Source organism: Geotrypetes seraphini, chromosome 19 (genome assembly GCF_902459505.1).
Source record: "Geotrypetes seraphini chromosome 19, aGeoSer1.1, whole genome shotgun sequence".
Taxonomy (NCBI): Eukaryota; Metazoa; Chordata; class Amphibia; order Gymnophiona; family Dermophiidae; genus Geotrypetes; species Geotrypetes seraphini.
In genome coordinates this window covers 28,982,731-28,990,183 of record NC_047102.1, presented here as the reverse complement: position 1 = coordinate 28,990,183, position 7,453 = coordinate 28,982,731, and positions in this window count along the sequence as shown.

Genomic DNA, 7,453 nt, shown 5'->3' with positions numbered 1-7,453 from the left:
CTATATAAGCAGTTAGCACCGCTGAAAATATCCAGTTAGTGCCCAACGTAAAACTGGCTATTTTGACCCACGTGCTTAGGGTCCCTCTTTAGGTGCCTGGGCCAACCAGAATCCTTAGGCCTCTCTCCCAGTGCATTTTGGGATGCGATGGGAGTGGCCTAAGACTCCAATTGGCCAGATCCCTTAGGCCACTCCCATGGGATCCAGGTGGGCTGGGGAGGAATTGGGCACAACTGCTTTGGAAATTCAGGGGGGGGGGGACGGCTCCGGCAGGAGGATCTGGGCATCCCACATCTACAAGGTCTTGTTCTGGGCGTTTGGGACTTGGACAAAGTTTTGGTCGAGAACGTGGTATAAAGATAGACATAGTGGTGGTCTGGGTGATTAAACGCCTGGACGTACAAGTAGACGATTTTTGAAAACATTTTGGACGTACTTTTCGAGAATGGATATTTTGCCGCTGCTGACTTTGAGCAACTAGCGCCCTACGTGCAAATCAGACTTAGACGTTTCTTTTGATTATGCCCCTCCACTTTTATTAGATCCCTAGTATGTGTCGAGTTAGGATAAAAACTTGAATTAAAAACCTTGTTCTATTAACTATGGCAAATTGTAACCTAACTGTCTATTATGTATGTTAACATGTAACCCGTTCTGAGCTCTTTGGGGAGGACAGGATAGAAACATAGAAAATGACAGCAGAAAAGGGCCACGGCCCACTAAGTCTGCCCACTCTAATGACCCACCCCCCAACTTCTTCCCCCAAGAGATCCCACATGCCTATCGCATTTTCTCTTGAAATCTGGCACACTGCTGGCCTCATTCACCTGCAGTGGAAGTTCATTCCAATGATCAACCTCCCTTTCGGTGAAGAAATACTTCCTGGTGTCGCCATGAGATATCACGCCCCTGATTTTCAGCGGATGCCCTCTTGTGGCCGTGGGTCCTTTAAGGAAAAAGATATCATCTTCCACCTCGATACGGCCCGTGATATATTTGAACGTCTCAATCATGTCTCCTCTTTCTCTATCTTCCTCGAGTGAGTATAGCTGCAATTTACTCAGCCTTTCCTCGTACAAGAGATCCTTGAGTCCCGAGACCGCCCTAGTGGCCATTCACTGAACCGATTAAACTCTCAGCACATCTTTTTGGTAATGTGGCCTCCAGAATTGTACACAATATTCCAGATGAGGTCTCACCATGGATCTGTAGAACGGCATTATGACTTCGGGCTTCCGGCTGATGAAACTTCTCCGGATACAACCCATTATTTGTCTAGCCTTGGATGAAACTTTCTCCACTTGATTGGCCATTTTCATGTCTTCGCTAATGATCACTCCTAAGTCTCGTTCTGCTGCAGTCCTAGCTAAGGTCTCGTCATTTAGGGTGTAAGTTCTGCATGGATTTTTGCTGCCAAGATGCATGACCTTGCACTTTTTGGCATTGAAGCTTAGTTGCCAAGTTGAGGACCAATGTTCCAGTAAGAGTAGGTCCTGCGTCATACTGTCGGGCAATGTGCTTTTGCCTACTATGTTGCATAGTTTGGCGTCATTGGCGAATAATGTTATTTTACCCTGAAGCCTCTGAGTTAAGTCTCTTACGAATATGTTAAATAGGATCGGGCCCAGTACCGAGCTCTGCGGCACTCCACTGATCACTCTCGACGTTGACCACCACCCTCTGAAGTCTACCGCTTAGCCAGTCTTTGACCCATACAGTTAATGTTTCTCCTAATCCCATTAAGCTCATCTTGCTCAATAACCTGCGGTGTGGGATGCTATCGAAAGCTTTACTAAAGTCCAGGTACAAGATGTCCAGGGACTTCCCCATATCCAGCTTTTCTGTGTTATTTCTGCTGCAAGGAACTCTTTGGCACATAATGTTGAGAATCTCACAAAAGTGAAGCACTGGGCAAAATTGAGGCCTACAAATTCTACTTATGTCGAATCCTGATAGTTAAAGGTCATTTATGAACAAGACTAGATCAAGGAGCATGAAGTTAGCTAGTCTTTTTACATTTATACAGATAATGAAATGAATTTGGTTCTCTAAAATACTACATCATCTTAGAATTCTGCTGCAATTGAAAAATATTCATTCTTTGTTCCACAACAACGCTGTCTGAGAAAAGTTTTCATTGTCAAATGTCGAGCTATCAGTTATTTGCTATATAATGTCTGGAGACCAGACAGGTCATTGCATTTCAAGAAAGGACATATTCATCCTTTGTTAGCCAAGGCCATGTTGTTTACCTTCCTCCCCTAGTAATATCTACCTAAATAAGCAATCACCCAGGCAACCAATCCAGTGAGGCAACAAAACTGAGACATGTCGAATTCCACCAAAAAGTGAAATTTAAGTGGTTACAATACCGAATGATTGTTGCAGTCATGAAAAATTTTCCCATTAGAAATCACAGGGCCTGATTACTGGTACTGCCATAAGTTTACATTGAGAAGATGAGGGAAGGTTCTACCCACTGCAAGAGACAACAGATTCTCACACAGACATACACACTTGTGTGTAACTGACTACCTCTAAATTTCCTTTGTTTTTGCTGTCATTGGTAAGTTGAGTGGGCTTTCATTTTTCAGGTGACTGACGTCAACAGAACTCCTTGGAACTCTAATACACCCATTACTCATCAGAAGTGCATTATTTTCAATATGATCAGACAGGCTTATTGACGTAAAATAAGTTTCTCATTTATAACATGCTCAGCTTAGCTCACAGAGCCAAATAGTTATAAAGGACATAAAACTCATAAAAATCCTGCTAATTTCTACTGCAGTGAATTTGATCTAAAAGAACTTTGACAGAACAGTCTACTTACAAGAACATTTTGTCTGGTCACCCTAGTGGTCCGTGATTAGAAGTCACTGAAGTTTATATGACATAACATAACAATAATCTTATATACCGCTTCAACCTCACAGCTCAGCACGGTGTACAAAAAAGAGAATTGCGCATACGCAGGGAAATGACAATTCTATATAAAGAATTCAAGGAGAAAAAATGGAAATATAACAGTTGAGATTCTAAGACTTCTTCTTAAAGAGATGAGTTTTTAATAATTTCCTGAAGTTAATGTAAGATTGAGAACTGGGGATCAACTTTCCAAAGATCTTATCCCAAAGGACAGCTTGGTAAGCTAAACTTCGGCTGAAAAATCTTTTAAATCGGCAACCCCTAACCACCGGAAAAGCAAAAAAATCTAATTTCACAAACAAGGCGTCTACCATTTGCAAAGAGGAAATGCTCAGAGATGTAAATTGGAATTAAACCATGAAGAGTTTTATAACAATAACACCCAAATTTAAATATAATTCTCAATTCTATTTGCAACCAATGAAGTTTCTGATAGTAACCTGAGACATGATCGAATCTCTTAAGATTAAATATCAATCTGACAGCGGTGACTTTTCCAAGGTTGTTCTATAGACAGATCTTGAAAACTAAGCAGGGTCAAATCTGCTACCAAGGAAAGTTCAGCCTCCAGTGTCCTGCCAGAAATGTCCCTCCTTATCTTTGCCTCCTTCTATCATCCCTCCTCATCTTCACAGTCCATTCAGTTTTCTTCCCTAGATATTTGTGTGATCCACAAACTATTTTTGTTTCAGATTGGTCCAATTCCAGTGGTGTAAGTTCAAATTCTAGGCCACTAAGTAAATATTTTGGAGAGGGTCATCCCAGGATCCCTTCTTGGGGAGTGGAGGAGGTACTCATCAATGTTTTATTTGGTTCACAAATCTCTACATCTTCTAAAGCAGAAGCACCCCATCCAACTAGCTTTTACAAGGACGCAACATTTGAGGCACTGACACGTATGATCATATAATCAGGATATGGGTCTCATGTACCAGTTTCTAGTGATATAAGAACATAAGAACATAAGCATTGCTCTGCCGGGTCAGACCAGGGGTCCATCATGCCCGGCAGTCCGCTCCCGCGGCGGCCCCCCAGGTCCATGACCTGAAAATGTTCCCTACCTAGCCTAAAATATCTATACCCTATTCGCTCAATGTCCTGTAAGGTAAACCTCTATCTGTACCCTGTTCGCTGTACCCTGTTCGCTGTATCTGTACGCTTCCAGGAAGTCATCCAGTCCCTTTTTGAACCCCAGAATTGTACTCTGTCTTATCACCTCTCCGGGAAGCGCGTTCCAGGCGTCCACCACCCTCTGAGTGAAGAAGAACTTCCTTGCATTCGTTATGAATCTGTCTCCTCTCAGTTTTTCTGAATGACCTCTTGTTTTATTTGTCCCTGCTAGTCTAAAGAATCTGTCCCTCTCCACCTTCTCTGTGCCTTTCATGATTTTATAAGTCTCTATCATGTCCCCTCTCAGTCTCCGCTTCTCCAGGGTAAAGAGCCCCAGCCTGTCTAACCGTTCGGCATATGAAAGGTTTTCCATACCTTTTATCATCCTCGTTGCCCTCCTCTGGACCCTCTCGAGTATTGCCATGTCCTTCCTGAGGTATGGCGACCAGTATTGGATGCAGTATTCCAGATGTGGGGCACACCATTGCTCGATACAGTGGCAGGATAACTTCCTTCGTTCTGGTAGTGATACCTTTTTTGATAATGCCCAACATTCTGTTCACTTTTTTTGTGGCCGCTGCACATTGCGCCGCCGGCTTCATTGTGTTATCCACCAATACCCCCAGATCTTTTTCTTGACTGCCTTCTCCGAGTACCCTCCCTCCCATCGTATAGCTGTACATGGAGTTCCCCTTCCCTATGTGCAAGACCTTACATTTCTCCACATTGAAGCTCATCTGCCATTTTTTTTGCCCACTCACTCAGTTTGTTCAGATCGCTCTGCAGTTCTTTGCATTCCTCAACAGTTCTGACCCTGCTGGAGAGTTTTGTGTCATCCGCGAACTTGATAACTTCGCATTTTGTCCCCGTTTCTAGATCATTAATAAATATATTGAACAGCAGTGGTCCCAGCACTGACCCTTGCGGAACACCACTTGTGACCCCTATCCAGTCAGAGTAGTGCCCCTTTACTCCTACCCTCTGTTTCCTGTCCGCCAGCCAATTTTTGATCCATCTGTGCACATCCCCTTCTACCCTGTGACTCCACAGTTTCTTCAGTAAGCGTTCATGGGGCACCTTGTCGAAGGCTTTTTGGAAATCTAGATATATAATGTCTACTGGGTCACCTTGGTCCAATTGCTTACTTATCCCCTCAAAGAAATGCAGTAGATTTGTCTGGCATGATCTGCCTTTACAGAAACCATGCTGGCTCGATCTAATCAGATTATTTTTTTCTATATGCTCATTGATACCTTCCCTGATCAGTGATTCGGCCATCTTCCCCGGAACAGAGGTTAAGCTCACCGGTCTGTAGTTTCCCGGGTCGCCTCTCGATCCTTTTTTGAAGATCAGTGTAACATTCGCTATCTTCCAGTCCTCCGGGATTACCTCTGTTCTCAAGGACAGGTTGCAAATATGCTGCAGTAGCTCTGCTGTTTCATGTCTGAGCTCTTTCAGTATTCTCGGGTGGATCCCGTCTGGGCCCGGAGATTTGTCCGTTCTTAATCTATCTATCTGCCTGAGAACGTTTTCGAGGCTTACCTCCATGCATGATAATTTCCCCTCTTGATCTCCCCTGAAGATTTTTTCCGGTTCTGGGACACTGGATGTGTCCTCTATTGTAAAGACTGACGAGAAGAACTTGTTTAGCCTACCAGCCACCTCTTTTTCCTCTTTCACCACTCCCTTCCGGTCACCCTCATCCAGGGGCCCCACCTCCTCCCTCGCTGGCTGTTTCCCTTTCACATATCGGAAAAATGGTTTGAAATTTCTTGCTTCCTTGGCCAGTCTCTCCTCATACTCTTTCTTGGCTTTCCTGACTACTCAGTGACATTCTTTTTGATGCTTCCTGTGCTCTCTCCAGTTTCCTTCAGTTTTGTCTTTTTTCCACTTCCGAAATGATTTTTTCTTGTCTCCTATCACTTTCTTTACTTCACTGGTTATCCATGCAGGGTCCTTCGTCTGATTCTTCTTGGAACCTTTCCTAAATCTTAGGATATATAGGTTTTGTGCCTTGTTTTACTGTGTCCTTGAATAGGGACCAGGCTTGCTCCACAGTCTGAGTTTCCTTGGAGCTGTTTCTGAGCTTCTTTCTCACCATTTGTCTCATGGCATCATAGTTCCCTTTCTTGAAGTTAAATGTTGTTGCCTTGGTTCTCTTTCCCATAGGTAGTCCTACTTGCACTTTGAACTGAATCATGTTGTGTTCACTGGTTCCTAGTGGTCCCATGACCTCCACATCCTTTGCGGGTCCTTTCAGTCCATTGAGGATCAGATCCAGAATCACTGATCCTCTCGTTGGTGCCTCGACAAGTTGTTCCATGAAGCAGTCCTGGACTGCTTCCAGGAACTCTGTTTCCCTTGCACATTTTGAATTTCCAAGACACCAGTCTATCCCAGGATAGTTGAAATCTCCCATAACTATGGTGTTTGGGTTCTTGCATTCCCTTCTCAGCTCGGCTACCATTTCTGTATCCTCAGCTTCAGTTTGCCCAGGTGGATGATCCTTCTCCTATCATCTCATGGCCCCATCCCAAGTTCCCTCCTTCCTAGCCCCCCCCCCTCCTCCTCCATAGAGCTGGTGTAAATATTTGCATCTTTACATCTGTATGTCCCACTCATTATCTGCCTATGTGTACTCTCATCTTCAGCTACATGCTATCGCTATTACATGTTAGTGTATAGAATAGCATGCAGACAGAATATTAGTATATATAATACATATTTATGTGCACATATACAGGTCTGGCTCAAGGGAATATGGCACCCTGAGCCAACTTTTGCATCAGTGCCCCCCACCTCTGCCCATTATCTAATAACTCCCCCCTCTATCTCAAGTCTACCCCCCCCCTCCCGCCAGTGATAAAAGGCATTAAAATACTGAATCTCAAATCAGCATCTCTCCTACCCCACCCTCAGAGGGGAGGGAAGAGAGAGGGAGAGATGCCAATTCCAGCCCCACCCATCTACTGATTCCTATCTCTCCTTCTATCATCGCCTCTATCTGCCATATCCTCAACCTATCACTTTCCTTTACAACTGTGCCCAACTACTTTGAACATGCCATAGTTATGCTGCTTCTTAACAAAGCATCACTGGACCCTACCTACCCCTCCAATTATCACTTCATTTCCCTCCTCCTTTTCTTATCCAAGCTACTTCAATGTGCTGTTCACCACCACTGTCTTGACTTTCTTTCATCTCAAGCTATCCTTGACCTGCTTCAATTGGGTTTTTGCCCTCTTTGTTCTATGGAAACTGACCTTGCTAAACTCTCCAGTGACTTGCTCCTGGCCAATTCCAAATGGCTCTACTCCATCCTCATCCTCCTTGATCTATTTGCAGCCTTTGACACTGTAGATCATACTGCCTATTCTATCTCTTGGTTTTTCTCTTATCTTTCCCACTATACTTT